The sequence below is a fragment of the Bos taurus genome, chromosome 19 (assembly GCF_002263795.3).
Source record: "Bos taurus isolate L1 Dominette 01449 registration number 42190680 breed Hereford chromosome 19, ARS-UCD2.0, whole genome shotgun sequence".
Lineage (NCBI taxonomy): Eukaryota > Metazoa > Chordata > Mammalia > Artiodactyla > Bovidae > Bos > Bos taurus.
In genome coordinates, this window is record NC_037346.1 from 18433110 (window position 1) to 18459109 (window position 26000).

General features: G+C 48.5%; 1 long non-coding RNA gene across 3 annotated transcripts in view; it reads left to right on the forward strand.

The window, feature by feature from the left end:
* The window catches only part of LOC132343021 (uncharacterized), a 168328-nt gene that overhangs the window by 135737 nt on the left and 6591 nt on the right, over positions 1-26000 (forward strand). The window lies entirely within an intron of this gene.

Consider the following 26000-nt stretch of genomic DNA (forward strand, 5'->3'; position numbering starts at 1 on the left):
AAGGCTTCTGCCCCTCACATAAAAGTCCAGGGTAAAGCCTTAGGTTGGGGTGGCTCTGTGCCATGCTGTGGGGTCCATTAGTTAGTGTGAAGTCAAAGGAAGAAGCATTTTAAAATACATCTATTATGGAAGATTTCAAACATCTACAAAAGTGGAATGGTATCATGATGCGCTTTCAGAGAAATCTAGACTCTTTCTCCTTCCGCCTCCTTTCCCAAGTTGCTGTTGTTGTTCAGTCACTAAGTCGTGTCAGACTCTGAGCAACCCCGTGGACTGCAGCATTCTAAACTCCTCTGTCCTCCACTGTCTCCCAGAGCTTGCTCAGACTCATGTCCATCGAGTCGGTGATGCTCTCCAACCATCTCATCCTCTGCTGCCCCTTCTCCTCCTGCCTTCAATCTTTCCCAGCATCAGGGTCTTTTCCAGTGAGTTGGCTCTTTGAATCAGGTGGCCAAAGTATTAGAGCTTCAGCTTCAGCATCAGTCCTTCCAATGAATATTCAAGGTTGATTTCCTGATCTCCTTGCAGTCCAAGGGACTCTCAAGAGTCTTCTCCATCACCACAATTCAAAGCATCAATTCTTCGGCACTCAGCCTTCTTCATGTTCCAACTCTCAAATCCGTACATGACTACTAGAAAAACCATAACTTTGTACGGACCTTTGTCGGCAAAGTGATGTCTCTGCTTTTTAATATGCTAAGTTTGTCGTTACTCTCTATAGGTAATCATTCAAAAAAAATTGGTTACTATCCCAATTAAAAATGCTGTGTGTGTTTACACAGGTATACATGCTCTCTCCCTCCTTTCTTGAATAAATGGCTGTATACTAAACATACTTTTCTCCACCTTTCCTTTTTTTTTTTTTTGCCTTTTGGGGAGAGAAAGGGAAGCCTTTATTCCTAACAGTTTGTCTGTTAGTAGCTTGTCAGAAGCATCCTGTATGAATCAGACAAAAGCACCGAATGCTCCTGACTCCTGTGTTCAAATCACACTTTACATACCGTTAACTCAGTCTGTTTGTATGTTTCCGATTTAGAATCGCCCCCATTTGTTTGCTTTTTAACTTTTTAATGCTTTTTATTGAAGTATAGTTGTTTTGCACTGTTGTGTTATTTTCAGGTGCACAGCAAAGTGATTCAGCTTCATGAACATATATATATGCATATATAGAGAATTCTTCAGATTCTTTTCCATTCTAGGTTATTATAAGATACTGAATATAGTTCCCTGTGCTATGCAGTAGGTCTTTGTTGTTTATCCGTTTTACATATAGTGCTGTGTATCTGTTAATCCCAAACTCCTAATGTATCCCTCCCTCCCCATCCCATTTTCTGCTTCGGTGACCATAAGTTTGTTTTCTGTTGATGAGTCTATTTCTATTTTGTAAATAAGTTCTTTTGTATCACTTTTCTAGATTCCACATCTAAGTGATATCATAAGATATCTGTCATTCTCTGACTTCATTCACTTAGTATGATAATCTCTAGTTGTACCTGTGTTGCTGCAAATGGCATTGTTTCATTCTTTTTCATGGCTGAGTAATATTCCATCGTATGTATGTATATGCTGCTGCTGCTAAGTCGCTTCAGTCGTGTCCGACTCTGTGTGACCCCATAGATGGCAGCCCACCAGGCTCCGCCATCCCTGGGATTCTCTAGGCAAGAATACTGGAGTGGGTTGCCATTTCCTTCTCCAATATGTATGTATATATATGTATGTAATTACATATATCCAGTAGTTACATTCCATTGTATGTATGTGTGCATATTTTATACACACACACACACACACACACCCACCCCACATCTTCTTTATCCATTCATCTGTCAGTGGACATTCAGGTGGCTTCCATGTCTTGGCTATTGTAAATAGTGCTTCTATGAACACTGGGGTGCATGTATCTTTTCAAATTAGAATTTTCATCATCTTTGGGTATATGCCCAGGCGTTTTTTGAGGAACCTCCATACTGTTTTCCACAGTGGCTTTACCAATTTACATTCCCACCAGCACTGTAGGAGGGTTTTGTTTTCTCCACACAGTTTCCAGTGTGTGTTATTTGTAGACTGTTTGATGGTGGCCTTTCTGACCAGTGTGAGCTGATACCCCATTGTAGTTTGGGTGTACATTTCTCTAATAACTAAGGATGCTGCGCATCTTTTCATGTATTCTCCACCTTACTTGTTTTCACTTAACATTGTAGCTGGGAGATCACCCCAAAGCAGTGTATCTAAATGGTCCTCACCATTTTAGCTGCTGCTTGGAACTCCATTGCATGGGTGGACCATCGTTTACTCAACCAGTGCCCAACTGATGGGCATTTGGATTGTTTCCAGCCTTTTGCTGCCACAAACCATACTGCAACAAGTAGCTTTGTGCATATATCTTTTCTATTTTGCCATTGTGGTTTTTGGACAGATGCCTAGAAGTGGGATTGCTGGGTCAAAGGGTAAATGCATATGTAATTTAACTAGATACTGCCAAATTCCCTTCTATAGGAGGTCTACTGTTTTGCATTCCTGCCAGCAATATATAAGCACACTCAGAAGAATTACTCTCCCAATCTTATGTTTTATAGATGAAAGAACAGAGTACAGGACCATTAAATAACATGCCCAGGTCATGGAGCCATTAAGTAGCAGAGCTGGAACTTGGCCCCAACCAAGAAATGTTTCCCCAGCGGATTAGACGTATGGCAACAGGCTGGGACGACCTTATTCTCTACCCTTTGAGGAGAAGGTTTAGGGAGGTTAACCCCTCCGTAACCAGCATCCTGGCCTCCTGTGACTGGCTCAGTCTCCAGTGGTTACATCCCAGTTCCGGAAAAGCTCTGTGTGTTTCCCACCTTTGGGGCCTCTCAGGGTGGTTTGTCATTCCACCAGGGTGACCCCTGTTAGAAGCAGCCTTTCCTTCCTGTCCCATGTGAGTCATCACTGAGCAGCCACCAGTCTGGAGCTCATGCTTCTTTCTCTGCTAATTAGAGCATCTATTTTCATGCTCAAATGTGATACATGCATGCAAAGGGGGAACAAATGTTCCTGACGATCAACTGCTTCTCTGGAGACAGAGTCATTTCAGGGAGCACTTACATTTTTAAAATTTTATAATGAAGTGACTCAGCGTCCCTCAGAATGCATGGAGAGGATCATGCCACCAAGGACAAGAATAAAGCGAGGTGCAGAAAGCTTCACATGCAGAGCCCAGTACATTCTTCGCATCAGTAACCCTCATACCATCCTGAGTGGTGGGCATTGTTACCTCCTTTTCACAGAGGAGCGAACTGAGGCTCAGGGAGGTTGGATGAGTTGCCAGAACTCACAGAGCTGGCTGATGGCAGAGGTTGTTCATATCTAGCTACTCCGGCACCGTGTTTTTTCCCAGGGCTTTCACTTCCGCTTCAGTAGAAGATCCAAACTATACACAGGAAAACTGGGGCTTCTACCTTCGGCAGTCACAGCCCCCTTCCTCTGGGTCCACTCACCCCCTGGTTCATCTACACTCTCTTCCAAGAAGATGGCATCTAGCACCATGTCTGGTATATCCACTGGGTTGTGTTGAGCTGCAGGAAACAGAGGTCATAACCCAATCTGGTTTAGATCCTTGGGTGGATTTCTTGTCTCATAGAACTTGGATGCAGGGTAGGCTTCAGAGACTAAATGTCAGACCTTTACCTTTTTGTCTCTCGTGTCTTCTGCTCTACCTTTTGCAGGATGTCAATCTGTCATCCTGCAAACTGCCCCACCCCAACCCAGCTGGCAAAGTGGCTGCCAGTGACTTTCAGATTATTCATGATCAGGGAGAGAGAGGAGGTTTCTTCCAGAATATTCTCGAGAAGGCCAGAAAAACCTTAACACTTGCCTTCTTTAGTTTCATTGACTCAAATAGGATCCAGTGCCCACTCCAGACGAGTCACATGGCCAGAGGATGGGGCCCTTTGTTGCTTAGACTTGAGCATTGTATTCCACTCCTAGTGCATGGATGAAGTTATTCCCCCAAGCGCAGGGGAGATGTGGACAACAGAGCATATATTAGGTAGTTATAATGAGAAAGGGTATGGGTATTGGATAAGCAATCCCCGTGTCCACTACTGTTCTCACACTCATACCTCTACCCTGACCTCTGAGTTCCAAACTACTAATAGCTCCACTTAAATGTCTAATATGCACCTCAAGGGTAGTTCAGTTCAGTCACTCAGTCATGTCCGACTCTTTGCGACCCCATGAACTGCAGCACGCCAGGCCTCCCTGTCCATCACCAACTCCCGGAGTCCACCCAAACCTATGTCCATCGAGTCGGTGATGCCATCCAGCCATCTCATCCTCTGTCATCCCCTTCTCCTCCTGCCCTCAATCTTTCCCAGCATCAGGGTCTTTTCCAATGAGTCAACTCTTCGCATCAGGTGACCAAAGTATTGGAGTTTCAGCTTCAACATTGGTCCTTCCAGTGAACCCCCAGGACTGATCTCCTTTCGGATGGACTGGTTGGATCTCCTTGCAGTCCAAGGGACTCTCAAGGGTAACATGACCAAAAAAATCACTTGATTCACTTCCCACCATCTAGCTCTCCCCTAGTCTTCTCCATCTCAGTAAGTGCGTAAACCATTCGGCCAGCTGCTGAACCCCTAAATGTATTCATCTCTTATCACTCACTCCTTCACACAGCAAGCCCTCGTCACACTGGTATTATTTTGGTTCCTAGAATTGTTCCTACCTCAAGACCTTTGCACATGCTATTCCTTCCACCTGATACACTCACGACTTAAGCTTTCATGGCAAGCTGGTTCTTAATCACCTCTCCTGGTCACCCTATCTATATTCAGTGCCCACCCTGTCCCTCACATGTCACCATCTGTCATGTCACTGTTTTGGTTTCTTTTTTTTGTTTGTTTGTTTGTTTTGGTTTCTTCTAAGAACTTATTACTGTGTGAAACAGTCTTGTTCATTCATTTTGTTTGCTTGGTTATTTTCTGTCCTCTTTCTAGAAGGAAAGATTTATGCCATCAAAGACCTCACCTGTCTCGTTCAACTCTGTTTCCCATGGATCTATGCAAATATCTATCTGTGTGATACCTATGCAAATATCTACATGCACACTGCTCCCTGGAGTTGTACAGCATAGCAGCCCCAGCTGTATCCCAGAACCTAGAATATGCCTGGTACATAGTAAATGCTTAATATATGCAGATAGATAGTTGAATGGATGCTCAGGTAGATGAGTGGAGGGATGAGTGGAAAGATGGGTATATGGGTGTACAGGTGGATGAATGGATGGATGGACGGACAGATGAGGTGGAGGGTATCCTGAGTTATAATCCTGCCTGTGAGTAGAGAAACTATATGTTCAATAGCTTCTTATGGGGCCAGAGATGTTCTCTGGAATCCAGAAAATAAATTTATTGCCTTCCCTCTACCATTTCATTCTTCAGTTAGGTTTGGAGGCAGGGGAGGAGTGTGTTAGCTTTGAAACCCTGAGTGATTTCAAATGTCCATTCCTATCAGTTTCAGACTGTGACACGGACAAAGAGTCTGTGTCCGACTCTTTGCGACCCCATGGACTGCAGCACCAAGCTTCCCCTGTCCATCACCAACTCCCAGAGCTTGCTCAAACTTGTGTTCATCAAGTCAGTGATGCCATCCGACCATCTCATTCTCTGTCATCCCCTTCTCCTCCTGCTTTCAATCTTTCCCAGCATCAGGGTCTTTTCCAGTGAGTCAGTTCTTCGCATCAGGTGGCCGAAGTATTGAAGCTTCAACTTCAGCATCAGTCCTTCCAATGAATATTCAGGACTGATCTCCTTTAGGATGGACTGGTTGGATCTCCTTGCAGTCCAAGAGACTCTCTCTCAAGAGTCTTCTCCAAAACCACAGTTCAAAAGCATCAATTCTTTGGCACTCAGCCTTCTTTATGGTCCAACTCTCACATCCATAAATGACTACTGGAAAAACCTTAGCTTTGACTATATGGACCTTTGTTGGTAAAGTAATGTCTCTGCTTCTTAATATGCTGTCTAGGTTTGTCATAGCTTTTCTTCCAAGGAGCCAGCATCTTTTAATTTCATGGCTGCTGTCATCATTGTTTCTCCATCTATTTGCCATGAAGTGATGGGACAAGTGCCATCATCTTAGTTTTTTGAATGTTGAGTTTTAAGCCAGCTTTTTCACTCTTCTCTTTCACTTTCATCAAGAGGCTCTTTAGTTCCTCTTTGCTTTCTGTCCATAAGGATGGTGGTATCTGCATATCTGAGGTTATTGATACTTCTCCCAGCAATCTTGATTTGAGCTTGTGCTTTATCCAGCCTGGCATTTTGCATGATGCATATTTATATGCAGACACATAAGTTAAATAAGTAGGGTGACAGTATATAGCCTTGATGTACTCCTTTCCCAATTTGGAACCAGTTCGTTGTTCCATGTCTGGTTCTAACTGTTGCTTTTTGACCTGCATACAGATTTCTCAGGAGGCAGGTAAGGCAGTCTGGTATTCCCATCTCTTTCAGAATTTTCCAGTTTGTTGTGATCCACATCGTCAAGGGCTTTGGTGTAGTCAATAAAGCAGAAGTAGATGTTTTTCTGGAATTCTCTTGCTTTTTTGATGATCCAGCAGATGTTGGCAATTAGATCTCTGGTTCCTCTGCCTTTTCTAAATCCAGCTTCAACATCTGGAAGTTCACAGTTCACAAACTGTTGAAGCCTGGCTTGGAGAATTTTGAGCATTACTTTGCTAGCGTGTGAGATGAGTGTAATTATGTGGTAGTTTGAACATTCTTTGGCATTGCCTTTCTTTGGGATTGGAATGAAAACTGCCCTTTTCCAGTCCTGTGGCCACTGCTGAGTTTTCCAAATTTGTCCATTCATATAACCCCATGTGATTCCTAATCCAGTATCTCACTGCCACCCAGACAGGCCACTTGTTGTTCATTACTCTGCCTTAAAAAGTGTCAAAGGAATAGCATCCTAGAACTAAAATAATAACTATTATCATAATGACTAACATCTGTATAGCACTTTATAGGCTACAAGATATTTGCATAGACTATCTCAGTTATTCTTCACAATCAGTGTGGTGCTATTGGCATTATTATTATGTCGTTGAGGCTCAGAGGGAACCTTATAGATGATCTAGTCCAGAGATAGCAAATTCTTGACACACAAGCCATCGCCCTCTAATCTGCACCTGTGGCAGACATCACTAACTGAGCCACTGTTTTCTGTTTAGCCCAGTCTGAACCCTGGAATCCTCCTCAATATTGCAAGCAGCCACCTCCAATCAGTCAGACTGATACATGTGACAGGAAGTGTTTTCTCTGTGGGCTAGTCCATGTCCCTCATTTTGCATGTGTGAAGCTCAGGACTAGAGATGCTGCTCAATGGGTTCGTGGCAAAGCCAGTGTTAGAACCCTGCAGTCTTGGCCCACATGCACATAGTCAGAGGTCTTCCCCATGACTCCTGCACATGATTCAAGGTGATGACGCTTCTGATTTAACCGAGCATTGGGGGCTTTTAAAGGTCCCCAGGAGACTCTTAATTTGCAGCCAAGTTTGAAAATTACTCAAGTTTTCTCCATCTATAACAGTGCTGGTCATATTTTCCTGATGTTAAGAAGTGCCTGTGGCTACTTGTTAAATGTATACTGTGTATTTGTAAATATGCAGGTCTCCCTCCAGGAGAATCTGATTCAGATCTGGCATAGGGCCCAGGAATCTGCATTTTTATAAGCATCCCAGGTGATTCTGATCACCTGGGGAAGTTGGACCATGCAGCTCTAAGCATGTGCAACCATGACTATCTTTGGGAACCCCGAGAATGAGGCCAGTCAGCTCCTGAGTGGCAGGAGCTAAGGAGTGGCCTGGGCTTTGGCTCTAAACAGTTGCAAAGACTTGTGTCCATTTACCAGGCAGTTGTCTTTCTTTTTTTAAGTCTCCAGTCTAGATTATTATGTAATCCATCTGAAGAATTTATAGGAATAATATCACCCTCATGCCTGGCTTCTGTAGAAAAAGGAACAGCAAGGAGAGAGAGAAAGTAGAACACAGAAGTAAGAATGAAATGAAAATTATTTGTCTGTTTTAGACAAGCAATTTTCTCTAATGTACTGTTCTCTTATGTGGTTGTCCTTCTGAGAGCTCAAGGGCTTTTTAAGGTGGGGCAAATCCGGGGGTTGTTCTTGAGAGAGACAGTTAGCCTTGGGTGGCTGGGAATGTGGGCAGGCCTTGCTGGGATAAGAGCCAACATGTGGGCCAGGAGACCCCATCACCCACCACCCGTCCCCCAGGGATGGGACAGCGCAAAAGTGCTGAGACAGACACTGTGTGTCAGACACTGAGCTGGGTTCCTTTCATCTCCAGGAAAATCCTACAAAGTACTATTAATAGCTCCAATTTACTGATAAGTAAACTGAGGTTCAGGCTTCCCTGGTGGCTCTGTGATAAAGAATCCATGTGCCAATGCAGGAGACGTGGGTTTGATCCCTGGGTCAGGAAGATCTCCTGGAGAAATAAATTGCAATCCACTCCAGTCTTCTTGCCTGGGAAATGCCATGAACAGAAGAGCCTGGAAGGCTACAGTCTCTGGGGTCACAAAGAATCAGATACAACTTAGCTACTAAACAACACCAGCAACAATAAAACTGAGGTTCAGTAAATGACTGTGTTTTGGGCTTGACCTAGAAACTTTTCACTTTAGAAGGGAAAAACAGCATTTAATCCAATTCCCAGTATTACCAGGAAGAGCCAGGCACACTGCAATATCAGGGTGAGAATATGCTTGGATATGCTTGGTGCTTTAAAAATGGAAACAATGGAGTCTTTTTTTTTTTTTCAACCATACATGTTAATGGAAAGACATAGTCTGGAGAATTACAAATAGCAGAATCTCTACCTAAATTTATTTGTCCTTGTAAAGTGGGTGATAAATCCAGAGCATAAAAGAAATGGGTCTGGAATTAAGAACAGAGCACAAAAATGCACCAAAAGCTTTGAATATGTACACACCCTCTGGAAGACTGTAGCCAGCAGAGGCAGCTGTCTAGGAGTCGCCAAGGAAGTGGCCGTGGCCCGGTAGAAGGGGCAGAAGACAGCCAGGATGGCCTGCGATGAATGCAGGTGGCCATCTGTCCCTGGTAGTTAGCTGGTTACAGCAGTATTCCTTTCCTGTTGCTACTGTAGCCAAGTACCACAACCTTAGTTTTAATAGCTTCAACCAGATCTATTCTCTTACAGTGCTGGAGATCAGAAGTCCTAAGGCATTGGCAGGGTCACGTTCCTTCCAGGAAAGAATCCATTTGCTTGCCTTTCTGACTTCCAGAGGTTGCCCGCCTGGGTCATGGCCTCTTCCTCAAATCACTCTGACCTCTGCCTTCTGTCCTCTGCTCTGTCACTGCGTTGTCTTCTGGGACTCAGGCTTTCCCACTTCCCTATTATAAGGACCCTTGTGATTGTATAGGGCTCACCCAGATAATCCAAAATAATCTCATTTTAGGATCCTTAGTTTATCACATTTATGAATTCTCTTTTGCCATTTAAGGTGACACATTTCCAGGTTCTTTGGATTAGGATGTGGACATCGTTCGGGGGTCGTGATGAGACCTGGCACATAACCCGAGAAGGCAGGCTGGACATCTTCTTGGGGGGCTGTCAAAAAGATGTGAGGGATTCACATGGCTGGGGTAGAGCTTGGGGCTTGGAGTTAGGCATTCATATTAAATGGTCATTCAGACTCACAGGGTTGTGAAGCTCACTTAAGGGTCAATACAACTGGGGAAACTGAGGCCCAGGGGCGTCTACGGATCTGTTGAAAGTTGTTGGGCTGGGTTTCCTGCTTTCCTGCATACTGTCTGTTTCGTTCAGCTGACTTTAGAGAAAGGGGTACTTTTTTTTTAGCTTTTTATTTTGTACTGGAGTGTAGCCAGTTAACAGTGTGTGATGGTTGCAGGTGAACAGCGCAGGCACTCAGCCAAACATACATATGCATCCATTCTCCAAAAGGGGTACTGCTGTTTGCCGTCCCTCTTGTTTAAGGCAGAGAACAAAATCTACCAGATCTTTTGTGGGGTGGGCAGTGGTCCTTTGGAAAGGCCTGGAGCCCCTGAGTGTGAGCAGCCTGCAGAGACTTGCAGGGCCTCTGTGCTTTTTGACAGGTTCCCCCACCTCCGGGGCTTCCCATTGAGGGCGGGTGGAGAGGGCCAGGCGTGCCCAGAACCACTGCAGGGAGTGATGGCAAAGGGCCGGTGCCCCTGAGGCCGCCCGGCCACTGTGGGCACTGCCGGCTCTTTCCACAAGGAGGGAGCTTTGCCTCCTGCTCCAGATTTAGCTTGCAGGGTGGCTTCTGGGGGTGAGGGGGAAGCACTTGGAACCCAGTCAGCAAGAAGGCATTTCTCTCTCCCTCTTTGACCTTCTAGAGAACCCACATGTGTGCGTGCCTGGGTATTGAGGGGAAGAGGGAGGCTAGTCTACATGTTTTAATTATTTTTTATTTCCCCCCAAAAATGTGTGTGTGTGTGTATATATAATTTTTATTTATCTGATTGTGCCAGGCCTTAGCTGCAGCATATGAGCTGCTCTAGTTCCCTGACCCCAGGTACATGGAGTCTTAGCCCCGGAACTGTTTATATTCTTGAGTTGGCCAGTTTCTCAGTGAATTCGTCAGAATCACTGATATCAGAACACCGGGGTTTTAGTCCCACCCATCTCTCCAGGTATATGACTCTAGATATCCATGTGACTTCTCTGGGCCTCAGTTTACCTGTCTGTGACATCAAGGGTCAGACTGGGTGATCCCCAGGGTGGCTTCAAATTCATCCAGCTTTTGCTTGAATGCTTCAAAACAGCTCCCCCACCCGTCTCCCCACTTCCCGGCACTCCTGGGCTCTCAATCCCAGCTGGTCACTAGGATCAAATCCCCAGACCACACTCACTTTTGATCTCCACTGCGCCCGAATGGCTGGCCTGCGGCCTGGCCCCTCAGCAAACCAGGCTCTGTGAACAAGTAGGGCATGAGTCCAGGGATGAGGCCCCAGGCAAAGGGGCCCGAGCCACAGTGCCCGCACCCAGGGAGGGGAAGCCCCTGGTTCTGGCTCCCTTCTGCAAGGGCGCTGCAGAATCCCAGGAAACCGGTTGTTAAGGAGCCGGCAGCCGGGTACCAAGTCAGATAATGATTGCTTGGGTTTTTCCACCGCTGTTTACCTTGGGTTAAGTATACAAAAATGATGTCATCTCTGCACCCGTCCAGCTGGCCCTGCCACCGGGGTCTCAGGCTCATCAGGGGCTCCTCCCCTCCCCATTCCGGTCACCCCCACCCTCATCAGTATGGGGGGGATGGGGGGGCAGTGAAGCCAGTCAACTTCACATCACCACTCTCCCTCCCAGCCCCCCTTCTTCCCTTCCCAAGTTCATCCATTCTCATCTCTCACCAGGATAGACCGTGCTGGGGTCTCACTGGCCTACCTGCCGCCAGCCTGTCTCCTTCGACCCCTTCAACCCCCAAGGCCAGAGGAGCTTCCTAAATGGCCTCCTGCCTGGACCCTTGTCTGGCTTCAGTCCTGTGCTCAGAGGAAAGTGTAGCCTGACCTCAGGCCCCAGAGAGCTGATCTTCCATCCAGCCTCCCCCTACTTCCCCACCTCGCCCTGGACTTGAGCCTCAGGCCTTCAACCAGCCAGAGCTTCTTCCATAATCTGCAAGCTTTGCCTCCTTTCCTTCCCTGACACCTTCACCCCTGGAGGCCTCTTCCCTTCACCCTAGTTCCTCCTCAGGCTCAGAGCACCCCACAGAACCAACCCTCTCTGCCCTTGGATGTGCCTTCATGGCATCCTGCTTGAAAGAAAAAGGTCAGTGACTTTTTTCAGAGACTGGCAGAGGTTGCAAAGTTTGCAAGATGCAGAAAACGGCCCTGAGATTTGCTGATCACCTTGGGAGCAGATGTGTGTGGGGTGAAAGCAAAGCTGAGAACTTTGTTTGGGGAGGTAGATGAGACATTTAAGGCTGGGTAGGCCCCTCTTCGGATCAAGGCTGTGAGAATCCACCTCTTGTTGACCCTGATACCCTCTACCCAGCCCCTCCCTTAGACCTCCTTCCCATCCTGCCTGGCCTGAGCCCTTCGACAACGAGCGCACAGCTGCTTCAGGCATCCTCAGGACGCAGTGTGCACGGGGTCGCTGAGGACAGCGGTCACAGCAGCCGCAGGGAGTGGCCAGATCCAGAGCTCAGGCAGGAACCGAGAATGGAGGCCCTGGGGGCACAAGGAAGGCGCGAGGGCAGCTCTGCAGCATCCACTGTGGCCCTTGGCTGGTTTCCTCTGAAGTGGCCCCAGTAAGCTCAGTTGGAAGGGTCTCCTGCTCCGGAAATCGACTCCCATCGAAAGGATGTGATCATAGATGCAAGCTCAGCTGTGAAAGTGAAAGTATTCGTCGCTCTGATTCCTCGTGACCTGGTGGACTGTAGCCCACCAGGCTCCTCTGTCCATGAGAGTCTCCAGGCAAGAATACTGGTGTGGGGTGCCATTTCCTTCCCCGGGGAAGCCCAAGCTCAACTGAGGACAAAGTAAATAAACCTCGTGGATGGTGCGTCATAAACAGATGACAGCACAGAACAGCCAGCATCAGCTCCTTCACTCCTCACGGCACCCTCAGACAGGGCTCCATAGTCCCCCTTTTGCACATTTTGTACATTTAATACACACTTGCGCACATGCTCAAAGCCAGGCAAGTACCTTAACCATTCTGAACCTTTACTTCTGTTAAATGGGCTTATTGATACCTATGGTACAAGGCTTTGTGAGATTGAACGTAGCAGTGTATGTGACAGGCTTCAGCTCATAGCAGGTATCAAGTCACAGCTTCCTAAGAGCAAGGAGCCATCCTGGCCACGTGGGCAGATGGCAGCTAGGGGCATGGGGGTCTTTGACCGACGAAGTGAGTTGGGACCCCAGCATGGGACGAATAGGATGAGTTTCTGGGGTTCGAACTTCAGAAAGCCTGGCCTCTGGGTACTCCCTTCACCTGACCTCTGCCCACCCTTCCAGGCTCATGACAGGTCAAGCCACCCTGTGTCTACCACCTCCTATAGCTTGGTTCATAGATCACAGGGGCCCTGGGCTCATCTCCTGGCCCATCCCCGCCTTGACCATTCCGGAGTGGAAGAGCTAGTCCAGTTGACTCCCAGTCTGGAAACCACCCCTCCGAGGCGGGCGGAGGTGGCCGGTGAGGCCTGGCTTCATCCGGGTTCCAGCACAGCTGCCCCTATTCCCCTGACTCGCCAGCCATGGCCACTTCCTCCCACCAGGCTGGGCCAGCAGTTGTGCAGCCTATAAATAGAAGAGTGAGATTCCGCGTGGCCCAGTGAATGGGCCGACATCCTGCCTCCGCCTGACTGAGCCCTGAGTCACAGGCCCCCACTGGAGGCCCGCCCGGGGCGGCCCAGGCCCACCCCGCTGCCTCGGCCTCGGAGGAAGCGCTGGGCGGTAGAGAGTCCCTGGGGAGGCCGACAGAGGCTTAGAGAAACGCGGCTGGCATTTCCTCCCCGTGAGGCCAGCACGCTGGCTGGCTCAGGGGGGTTAGTGTGCTGAGGGTGTGGGTGTGCACGACATGTGTGCCAGGGAGGGGTGCCGGGAGGCCTCCACGTCCCCTTCCGTGAGGGTCACGGGAAGGGGTTTCCCAGAGAGCTTCATCTGTGCTCACAGCGCCCTTGTTCTGGCTTCGGTCATCTCAGAGCCAAAACCAAATCCACACAGATAGACACCCACCCACACGAGCACCAGAAATCACTGGGAAGGCTGGAAAATAGGCCTGGGCAGGGGTAAGAAACAAAACAGCCCCAGAGGGCCAAGTGGCCAGACTGGGAGCAGGAATGAAGGGCAGGAGGCGGCGGGGGGCTCTGTGTCGCTCTGCCCAAGAGTCAGAAGGAGGTTCTGATCGGCTGCCCGGGTCCGTCCTGTGGCCAGGGCAGGAATGTGGTTCTGCTTTCTTGTCTCTTTCTCTCTCCTCCCCTAGAGCCACTAGATTGCACGCTCTGTGAGGACAAGCGTCAGGTCAGTGCTTGCTCACTGCTGTGTGCCTGCCGTATACTTGTTAGATGAGCACTGTTCACCCGCTCACATTGATCACACTCCCCTGAAGACTTGCATACTCACCCGCACACTCACCCGTACACTTTGACTCTTGCTCCCTGCTCAGGCCTCTTCAATGATTTGAGAATGTGAGCAGCCCCTCCTCTACTGTCACCTCCAAATCTCTCTCCCACCAGGGTGCCAGGGGGCAAGAAATTCCAGGGAATTGTACCCTCGGCAGTTTTGACCCGTGAGTTCTTCCTAGGAAGAGGGACAATCTCCTGATTCATACGAAGGCATCCAGTGATTTCTTCATCCAGAGGGATCAGGGTGGAAAAACCTGCTTCTGCCCCCGTCTGAAAATCCTTGCTGGCTCCCTGTTGCCCCCAGGATGATGCCCCATCTCCTTTGCATGGTTTTCCAGAGGTCATAGGGAACCCCTGCCATCCAAACACTCCATGCTTGCATCCCTCTGTGCTGTGCCTGGGCTGATCCTGTCACCCAGAATGTTCTCAGCTCCCCCCATACCATCTGCTGTCACTTGCTCAGTTTGCAAACTCCTAGTTGTATTTCAGGACCCACCCAAATATCATCTCTGTGAGAGCATAAGCCACACTAACAGTGTCTGCCCCTCCCTTCCTCAGTTTGTCATGAACTCTCTAGAAACACAGAACTATGGGCCTGGTGATGTCTTAGAGACATATAGCAGTTTGCAACCCAGGAGTGGTTGGAAATGTGTGGGGTGTTTTCTGGTTGCCACGGTAACAGGGACTGCTATGGGCATTTAATGGCCAGGGCCTGGGAATGCAAACTAGGGAAAACTGTCTATCCTGAAGGTCAATAGCAGCCCACCAAGAAATACAGAGCAGTCTTCTTTTTGATGGGGAACCCAAGGCCCAGGGAGGGAAAGTGTCCTATCAAAGTTATGCAGCAAATTAGGCAGTAAGGTGATCAGCACCAACTTTCTGCGGGGAGCATTCCTGGGCAGTGGGCCTGAGCATGGGCCTCTGACCTTCCAGGTCCTCAGGTCCTGGCCTGGCCACACTACCACCACCAGGGATGTTGTAGGAAGTACATGTGGGAATAACCCCCAGCTCCCACCAGCTGCTGGCTTCCCAGGTGGCTTAGTGGTGAAGAATCCACTTGCCAATGCAGGAGACAAAAGAGAGGTGGGTTGGATCCCTGGGCTGGGAAGATCCCCTGGAGCAGGAAATGGCAACCCACTCCAGTATTCTTGCCTGGCAAATCCCATGGACAGAGAAGCCTGGTGGGTTGCAGTTCATAGAGTCGCAGAGAGTCAGACACTGAGCGACTGGGCGTGCCCACATGCCTGCTCCTGCCTGTGCTCGTGGCCAGATGTCCTGAAGTGGCCCAGGATGTACCTGGAATATGAAACTGGTGTCCCCTGGGGAGGTCAGAGGTGGGTTGTGGGCAGGGACCAGGGTTCTGCAATTACAGTGTCTCAACTCTGTGAGCTCATCTAAACACCAAAAAAGCCACCCTTTAAGTCTGAACCTGGGCACAAGTGGTTGCAACATTCCAGGGCTCAGCCTGGCCATGGGAGGTGGGCAGGGAGAGGGGGGACCCGGTGTCCCCTTAGTCAGCCCCCAGCCCTGCTCCGAGAAGTCATGGCCGTCTTTCCCCTGGCATCCCACCCTCAGCCCTGGCCACCACTGGCCTCTCACGTAGGCGGGAGGAACTTTTTAAAAACTGAAAACTATACACAAAACCAGAGACAATAAAAATATAACAATCCCCCATATCTCTATAATTCAGCTGTGACAGTCATCAACCAGTGGCTCATCTTGCCTCATCTAGACCCACCTCCCCATCCACATCTCTCTTCCTGTATGACTTTGAAGCAGATCCCAGGCATGACATCCATTCATCCATAAATATGTCAGTGTGTTTCTCTAAAAGGACCCTTCCTTACAAATAAACCATAATCATAGCACCAGGATCACGCCCCCCAAATTAATAATTCCTGATATTGTTAGAGGTTCCCAGATGGTAAAAAATCTGCCTGCAAGGTGGGAGAACCAGGTTCAATCTCTGTGTCAAGAAGATCCCCTGGAGAAGGGAATGGCAACCCACTCCAGTATTCTTGTCTGGAGAATTCCATGGACAGAATTTCCATGGCAGGCTACAGTCCACGGAGTCACAAATAGTTGAACATGACTGAGCGACTAGCACTTCCTAATATTATCAAAGAGCCAATATTCACATTTCCAGTTGTGACATAGTTATCTTTTTACAGTTTATTTACATTTCAATCCGAAGAAGGTATAATTGGTCAGTATGTCTTTTGAGTTTTTTGGGCCAAGTGTTTTGTTTCATTTGTTGGAAGAAACTAGTTGTTTATCTGGTTGCATTTCATTCCATCTGGGCTTTGCTGATTGCTGCCCTGTGGTGCAGTTGGACGTGTTCTTCTATCCTTTGTTCTCCTGGTTATTAGAAGCAGATCTGATTCGTTTGTTTTGTTTTTTGGCAAAACTGTGTTGAGATTGGCAAGGTGGTGTTGAGATCTTTTATCAGGAGGTCCATGGTATCTGATTTGCTTTTAACATGCTAGCTGCCATTCAAACAGTCCGTCAGGGGCTGCCAAGTGGTATCGTATTTCATTCCTTCTGCTTTCATTAGCTGAAGTCTGTCTATAGCAGAAGTGCTTTTCTCTTCATTAGTTACATAGTGATTGTTTGAAAGGGAGTTTATCCACTCCCTCAGGCTCTGGGCTAAGTGTTCAGAGAGGGCAAGTCCCTGCCAAAAGGACACACAGCTCTGGGAACAGGTCTAGAACTCATACCCAGGTCTGCTGCATCACGTGTGGCACTGGTCTGGAGGCAGCCTGGTGGAGCAGAGAGGGTTTGGGTCTGACAACTGGTGACCTGGTCTTGAACCTAGGACCTGCCGTTTATAAGCTGTGGGACCTTGGGCAGACCATTCAGCCCTGATGCCCTCATGAGGACAGCCCTACCTCCTTCGTGCAGCCTACGGTTCACCGACCTTTCAGCCACTGTTTAAGAGGGAACTTGAAGCAGGGCAGCCTGACATCGCCACATGGAGCACACTCACAAGCTATCACTCAGGTCCACAGCGTATCACTTTAATTTTTCCTGGCTACTTCAGGGCCTGCCTAAGGTCCTTGCTTTCCTCCCAAAGGAAGGTGTGCAACAAGGGAGTTTCTCAGACCACTTTGGCCTCTAGCATCAAGGTTGTGAGCTTAGGACTGGCCACAGAATTGTGGGACCTTGTGCTCAAAAGTATCTAGAATTTCAAGATAGCAACAGCAAAGCATCAAACCAAGCATAGGGCCCTTCTGAACACAGGCCCTGGGTCATAGGCCCAAGAAACAGGCCCAGGGGGAGCTCTGTCCCAGAGGCCTGGGGATACATCTCATCCAGTTCAACAAAACATGACCAAACACAAGTCTCAGTTCAACTAGCTTCAGTTAAAAGGAGGTGTTTACAATAAATGATATTTAAGAATTGTAGTCACATAAATGCTATTTCAAGGCTTTTCATCTTTTGAGTCGACCTGTGGAGAAAGCAATAAAGACTTGATTGTGGAGCAGAAGAGGATGTGAATGTCAATAACAGGAACAGTGTAAAAAACTTTACCAAGGTGGGGTATGAACCGGCAGAGGAGATGGTGGGGCGTTGTTGCCCAAGTCCCACTGCTTATAAACGGCAGCTCCTAGATTCAAGTCCAGATCGCCAGTTCTCAGACCCAAACCCTCTCTGCTCCACCACCCTGCCTCCAGACCAGCGCCACACGTGACGCAGCAGACCTGGGTGTGAGTTTTAGACCTGCTCCATTTGCCGTGCGTCCTTTCAGTAGGGACTCGGCCCCTCTTTCCACCTTCTTTGAAGATAGCTTACAGCTTAGTCCCAGTTTAGCTTAAAACCAAAATACACTCTTTAATTTCATTATCTGGCCTGTAGAAGAATACCAGAAAATTATCCAAATGCCTAAAATAACCTAATGGTACCAAAATTGTCAACATACATCTATCTCCATTAGAATAGAAGCTCCCTATTCTATTAGAATAGAAGGCAGGCAAAGCACTGTTCACTTTGCATCTCTCCCTGGTTCCCATGGCACGCGAGACCCCGACCAGGGATCAAACCTACGCCCCCTGCAGTGGAATCGTGGAGTCCTAACCACTGGATCACCCGGGAATTCCCTCTGTCATTTTATGTAGGTAAAATAAAAAGATGAAGTTTTTCTTCCTTGTGACTCTTATGATCTACTTTTAAAAAAAAACTGAAGTCTAGTTGATTTACAATATTGTGTTAAGTTTCTTGTCTCGTGTGTGCTCAGTCATGTCCAACTGTTTGCAACCATGTGGACTGTAGCCCACCAGGCTCCTCTGTCCACGGGATTTCTTAGGCAAGAGTCCCGGACTGGCACCCTCTGCGATGGCCCACACTCCGTCTGCGCAGTGTGTTTCTCTCTGAATAAATCCACTTCTTACCTATCAAAACAAACAAAAATACTGGAGTGGATGGCTATTTCCTACTCCACGGGATTTTTCTGACCCAGGGATTGAATCCAAGTCTCTTGCGTCTCCTGCATTGATAGGTGGATTCTTTACCACTGCGCCGCCTGGGAAGCCCATCTCCTAACAACTTTCAAATATACCATGCAGTGGCGTTAGCTATAGCCATCATGTTCTATAGTATATCCTTAGATATTTGTCTTATAACTCAAAGTGTGTACTTCTCACTGACTGCCTCCAGTTTCCTCCTCCCCACAGCACCCAACCCTTGCACAGATGACAAATCTTTTTTTCTATGCATTTGGCCTTTTGTATGTTGTTTTAGGCTGCACACACACATATATATGTGATGTCATATAGTGTTTATCTGACCAGTTTTGCCTGGCATATTGCCCTCAAGGTCTATTCATGTTGTCACAAATGGCAGCATTTCCTTTTTATGACTAATATTCCACTGCATGCATGTATATAATTGTGTGTGGGCATGCCAGTGTCTTTATCCATTCATCTGTCAATGAACCTAGTTTGTTGGCATGTCTTGGCTGTTGTAAATGCTGCTGCTACGAACATGGGGGTAGATCCCTCTTTGACATAGTGTTTTCATTTGCTTTAGATGTATTTCCAGAAGTGGAATTGCTGGGTCATATGGAAGTTCTACATATGGTAGTTCTAATTTTTTGAGGAATCTCCATGCTGTTTTCTATAGTGGTTACACCAATTTACATTCCCACTGACAGTGCACAAGGGTTCCCGCTTCTCCACTTATCAGTCTTTTGATAATTGTCATGGTAACAGGTGTGAGGTGATATCTCACTGTGGTTTTTTCATTTCCCTCATGATTAGTGATGTTGAGCATCTTTTCATGTACCTGTTGGCCACTTCTTAAAGAAGTGTTTATTCAGGTCCTGTGTTAATTATAGCAGCAGCAGCATCATTACTACTTTGCTATGGACTTGTAGTTCTTGATATATTTTGAATATTAACGCCTTCCAGATAATATGGTTTGCAAATACTTTTTCCCATTTCATAGGTTGTCTTTTCATTATTTCTTTTGTTGTGCAGAAGCATTTCAGTGTGATATAGTCCCACTTGGTTTTATTTTGATGCTTGTGTTTCAGGTCTCGTATCTAAAAAAATCATTGCCAAGACCCGTGTCAAGGAACTTTGTCCCTATGTGTTTTCTTCTAAGAGTTTTATGGTTTCCAGTTTTGCATTTAAGTGTTTGATTCACTTTGAGTTAATTTTTGTGAAAGCTGTGATCCATAATGGACATTTCTAATAAAGGAAGATTTTGGAAACTTGAGTACGTGAGCAGATGAAGGGATGAGTGAGAGCCTAGGAAGGACACTGTGCAAACAGATCAGTTTGCCAAGACAGACTCCTGCAGAACACCCCAGTGGGTTCAGATGACAGCCAAGGACAGAGGGCAAAACGTGAAGCCAGGCCTGGGGGCCAGGGGGATGTGGGCCAACTCCATTTGTTCATTGAGTGGGTGTCTATGAATCACCTACCTTGTGCAGACACCAGGCACCTGAGATATATCAGTAGCAAACATGAATCCCCCGCCCTTGGGGAGCTCATATCCAGGGTTAGTATAATGTGTGGCGAGCAGCAGTGACACTGGGGGAGCCTGGCCTATGTGTGCCCAAGGCTGCATCTTCCTAGGAATGTGTTTATAATAATATTATTAATTGCAATAACGGCAGTGATCATTTATAAAGAACCTATAGTATTGGTCAAGAGCATTTCAGTTTTTTAAGAAATTATTTTTGGCTGCGCTGGGTCTCTAATGAGGTGCAGGAGCGCTTTGTTGCTTGGGCTCAGGCTTTTTCTAGTCGCAGGCTCTTCACCGTTGCCTGCAAACAAGCTTCTTGTTACAGAAGCAAACATGCTTCTTCAACAAAAGAAGCATGGGCTCTAGAGGGTGGGCTTAGTTACCCTGTGGCATGTGGGATCTTTCCGGACCAGGGATCGAACCCATGTCCCCTAAATTGGCAGGTGGATTCTTCATCATTGGCCCACAAGGTAAGACCCAAGACCATTTCAGTTTTAAGTAACAGAAATGCAACTTGAACTGGCTTAGGCAACTGAAATGGAAAATTTTTGCCTATGTTTTAATTTCTAAAAATACCAGGGGTTCCCTAGCTGCTGGCATGGTAGATCTGGGAGCTCCAAGGCCATCACCAGAAGTTTGCATCCTGCTCCATCTCTTGGCGTTGCTATCTTCTGACGTCACCGCACTGACGTTCATTCTCACATGTCCAAATAATAAAAAATGGCCTCAGGTAGCTCCAGGCTAAAAGCAAAGAGCAAACACCTCTTTCATTGTTCCAGAAACTTCAGGGAACTGTGGCAGGGACTGGTCTGACTTGGGTCTCATGCCCAGGCCTGATCCAATCTTGTGGTCAGTAGAGATGTGTGGATTGGCCTGGATCTGGCAGTAGGGGTGGGACAGCCCTATTTACCCAGTAGGGACAGAAGGAAGGAGGGGTGCTTCTCAAAAGAGAGCAGGATCACTATTGGACAGGTAGCCTCCACGATGCCCTCCCCGTACTCTGCTTTAAGCACAAACCTCGTGTCCATTAGGCATCTCCACAGTTTCAGGTGGTGAGCCCAGTCTTATCCCCACTGTACAGATGGGGAAGGCAACTCAGAGAGGCTGAGCACCTTCCAGCATCACATACCCCGCAAGTGATGGATAAGGAGTGTGCACTGTTTCGTACTGGACACAGGTTAGTGGGGGATGCCACAGTCTCTGACCTATAGCATGGAGTCAGGATTTGACTGATTAGACCCAGTGAATGGAACAGGAGAGATGATGGGGACACCTTTATCACTGGTACCTCTGATGGTGAATTTGGCACTATCCGTATTCCCTCCTCAGTCCCCAACCCCATGGCCGTGATCCATCGTGTATCTGTCCTCTTGGTCAGCATTCACTGAGGCCATGAAGTGCAGACCCAGGCGTCAGACTGCTAAGTTCCCTCAAGAGTGGGCCCTCTGGCAAGGGATTAAGGGCTGATACATTAACTTGGAAGTGGAATTCCAGGGCAGCTAGAGGGAGGGATAAGAGAAAGGAGGTCGGGGAGAACAGGAAGCAAAGCAAGGTGACGTGTAACCACTGTACAACAAACCCCATCTGGAAAATGTGCCTCAAGTGGTCCAAGGGATGGAGGATGAAGGAATTTATCCTCCTGTCTCATCTGCTGTTTCCAAACTCAGTCCAGCTGCTTGGAAATCAACACCCAAGAAGCAGTTGTTGATAGAAAGCAAAGTTCCTTTTAATCGGAATGCCGGCAGTCTGGGGAGATGGTATACTCAGGTGTTCCGCCAAAACCAGCTCTGAAGAGTCTGCGTGGCCATGGAAGTTTCTAAGGGGGAAAAGAGAAGTCAGCTCAGTTAATCACGGATGGAGGGGGTCAGAGGTGTCATGATCCCCAGCTGTGTGCAGGCTTGTCGACTTCTTGTGATCTTTCTTGTTAGATGCTATCTTGTTCCCACCATTTGTTCATGAGATTACTGAAGGGGAAGCTGGGGAAGAGATCTGGTCACCTGGTAATTACTTATTCTTCATTTCTACTTCTTTGATCTGTGGGAAGAACCAGCAGGTTAGGCAAGGTATTTTGTGACCACAAGATCTGAAAGGTGTGCTAGGTTACTGACGACAGGGCCTCCTGAGCTCTTTCCTGCCGAAGGTGCTTAAGCTACGGCTCAAAGTTTGTCCCGAAAACGAACTCCCTCCACGTGTATGGCTTGAGTTCTTCAGCCTCTTTGGCCATTCGGGATCCAGCCCCCTTACCCTGGCATGTGGTCTGGGAGGGGTCAGCTTCAGCTGTGGGACAAGAAGTCAGGAACCTGGTGGACAGAGGAGGTGCAGAGGTATGCAACACACCCACAGCCCAGTGAAGTGGGGCTAACAGCACCTCCCGAGGGTTGCTGAGAAGACTTGAGATAATGCGTGTAAAGCGCTTGCTAGTGTCTGGCTCCCAGGAGGTGAGCTGGACTGACCATTAGTTGGTTTTGCCTGGAGGTTCTTGGGCGGAGCTTACTGAAGGGTGCGGTGGATAAGCTGCATCAGCCAGGACTCTCTTCTGTGGTGAGCTGGCTCAAACGAAGAGAAGGCTGTATTGAACCACAAAACTGAGGTGCATCTGGCTTCAGCACAGTTGGACCAGGAGAAATGACCCAGGTTGATCCATAATCTGAGCATCGAGGAAATGCTCTCCTCAACCTCCAGGGGCCTGAACCAAGAGAAGACTGAATAAATCTCGAGGACAAAGGCAGGTCAGTGGCTGGTTGGGGTCAGGAGAACTCACCATAAAGGGGAATGGGGAACTTTAAATGTTCTACAGCTCGACTGCGGTAGTAGTTACGGGGTGTACACATTTGAAAAAATGTATGAACTGGACATTTTAAAATGGCTGCATGTAAAGTATACCTTAAGGTTGATTTTTTTTTAATGAGACCAAAGAAAAATATAGTTTTCTTAGGACCCTTTCTATGACAGAAACACAGCTCAGGATAGTTTTACAAAAAATGAAACGCATTCATTGGCTCATATAATCAGATTAGTCCAGAGATGTGGTCAGTTTCAGGCATGGCTGGGTCCAGCGGCTTACTGGTATCTGGACAGCATACTTTTCCCACTTCTTGCTTCTTTCCTTTTTGTTGGCTTCGTCCTCAAGTGAAGAACGAGAGTGGTCACCAGAAGTTCCGTCAACCCAGCAACTCCCATGAAAAGTGAATGCCTCTTTCCCCATGGCTGCTGCAGAAATCCCAAGGAGGGCAGCTCAGTTTCCAGCTGGGACACATGCCAGCCTCTAAAGCCAGGGGATGGGGCTGGCCCCATGCAAACCTCAGGGGTTGGGAGGAGTAACCCCCACAGGAAAACATGAAAGGGCAGAGGACCTTGGATCAGGAAAATCGACAGATGGTCCTCACCTCTCTCCATGTACCCAGAAGGCAGTGTTATCACTCATGCCTACTTCAGACACCTCCACTCAACAGGCGCCAGGCCATCAGGGACGGGCCCCAGACTCATTCAAGACCCAAGGCTGCTTTTCTGCGATCTCACAGGCTCTGTGTGTTAGCTAAATATAAGAGTCAAAACAGAAAGTGAGCAGTAATCTCTTCCCCACCAGCCAAGGCAAACAGAGGGCTATTCCTGACTGTGCTGGGCCGTCCATCTGCACCCCAAGGAGGCTGGTGGGGAGGGACGAGCTCTGGCCCAGAGGGAGGCCCTGGAGCTGACGGCATCTGGACTTGTAGGATGAACCCCAATGAGGGGGAGGATGCCTCCCTGGGCCTCGAGGGCCAGACAAGAGGCGCAAAGGGGCCAGCTTCTCGGTTCAGAACCACCATCCTAACAGGGTCTGGCCAGGGCAGGAGGGCCAGAGAGGAGATTGCAGGAAAGGTCATCTTTGTAGAGATCACAAACAGAAGACACTATGCAATGCCTGAAGACCTACACTCGCTTCCTGAGCAGCACAGCACAGCTGGCATGAAATGAACACGCTCTCCACGCTGACACCTCCCCAGGTTCCCCAGTGAAGTATCTGGGGAGGGGAGAAGGAACCACAACTTGTGCGTTCAGAATATGGCTAGAGCGTTCTATTATGGCTATTAAAGGAACGCGGTGGGCCTTCCCTGGTAGTGAAGTGGCTATGACTCTGGGTTCCCAAAGTAGGGAGCCCAGGTTTGATCCCTTGTCAGGGATAGAATGCAGCCAAAAAAATAAACATTAAAAAAAAAACAAACGCAGCAACAGGCTCAGGGGAGGCAGCTTTACCCAAGTGAAAGTCACTTAGTCATGTCTGACTCTTTGCAACCCCATGGACTATACAGTCCATGGAATTCTCTAGGCCAGAACACTGGAGTGGGTAGCTGTTCCCTTTTCCAGGGGATCTTCCCAACCCAGGGATCGCACCCAGGTCTCCTGCAATGCAGGCGGATTCTTTACCAACTGAGCCACTAGGGAAGCCCAAGAAGACTGGAGTGGGTAGCCTGTCCCTTCTCCAGGGGATCTTCCCGGCCCAAGAATTGAACCGGGGTCTCCTGCATTGCAGGTGGATTCTTTACCAACTGAGCTACTTAGGGAAGCTAGCTTTACCCTCAGCCTCAGGCTAAATGATTGCCCCTAATACAAACACCCACCAACTCCAGGATCTCAAAGTTCTGTCTTTAGTGTGGCTGCTCAAGGCTTCCAGTTGAGCTGAGGTTACTTCTGATCCAGGTAAGCAAGGTTGCTTAGGGCCACCCCCCCGACACACACCCAGATCCCTAAGAAATATGGGCAAGAGAAGACCAAGCTGAGGGGGCCCCCTCCCCATCTCCCACCATGGTGCTGGCTGAGCCGGCCCGCGTAACCATGCTGTCTTCTGGGAAGCAGGTTAAATGGATGTCGTTGCCGCCGAGAGCGTGTACTTGGCAGCACAGAGCTGGTGGGGAGGAGGGCGGGAGCCAGACGGAGGAGAGAGCCCAGGCCCAGCAAGGGAAGGCACGGCCCCGGCCCGGAGCAGCTGAGCCTGGGGGGGCTGGCGGGAGGCGTGCTTAGCCCTCAGCTCTCATCTCTGCTGTTATGTCCAGGCCCTCCAGTCCTGCAGACCGGCCCAGGAACAGAGACACTTCCTGGAGCCAACACTGTGCCTGCCCGCTACTTCCCTGCACTGGCAGCTTGCCCAGGCAGCTCTCAGGCCAGGCTCCGGGAGTCCAGCTCTGCAGGAACAAGGGAGGGGCAGGGAGGCACCCCCAGCAGGCATCCTGACCCCGAGGGCCGCCAGCTCAGAGCAGGGCCCCATGAGCAAACCCCACACAGGCTCTGTGTCAGCCTGCCGGCAAGGAGCAGGGACCGGTGGGCCTCCGCCACCCCCCAGCTGTGAGACCTGGGCCATGCCTTTTGCGAGGTCTGCAAATAGGGTTAAACCCTGCCCTGCTCAGAACTGGGATCCTCGGCAGCATGCAGGCTGATGGGGGCAGACTGTGGATCTAAGCTGGCCACGTACACACTCGGCATTTGGGGGAGTAGGGGCCAACCACCCCGTCTCCCCAGGGGGCAGACACCTTCTCCGTGAGACAGTGGCGTTTACCCACCCACCTCAGGAGGCTGTGATGACCACATCTGGGTCTAACGACATATGCTTACTATAAATAGCAATTACAGAAAGCACTGGCCTTGGAGTCAGAAACTGCATGTCTATACCCCAGCTTGGCCGCATCCTTGCTGTGTGTCCTCTGGGGAGTCTCCTGAGCCTCGGTCCTCTGTCTGTAAAGTGAGGATCAAAAGTGACAGTGAGCAGCAGAGAATATCCTGGAAGTGAAAGGCTGTCAGCAGCAAACGGCCCCGTCTCCTCCGTCAGGTCCTGAAGGAAGGGCTGGAGGAAATTGCTGACTTGTGAGTGTGGAGCTGGCTAGTAGTTCTCTGGACACTTAACAGAATCACCTGAGGAACAGAAGGAAAACAAAGATAC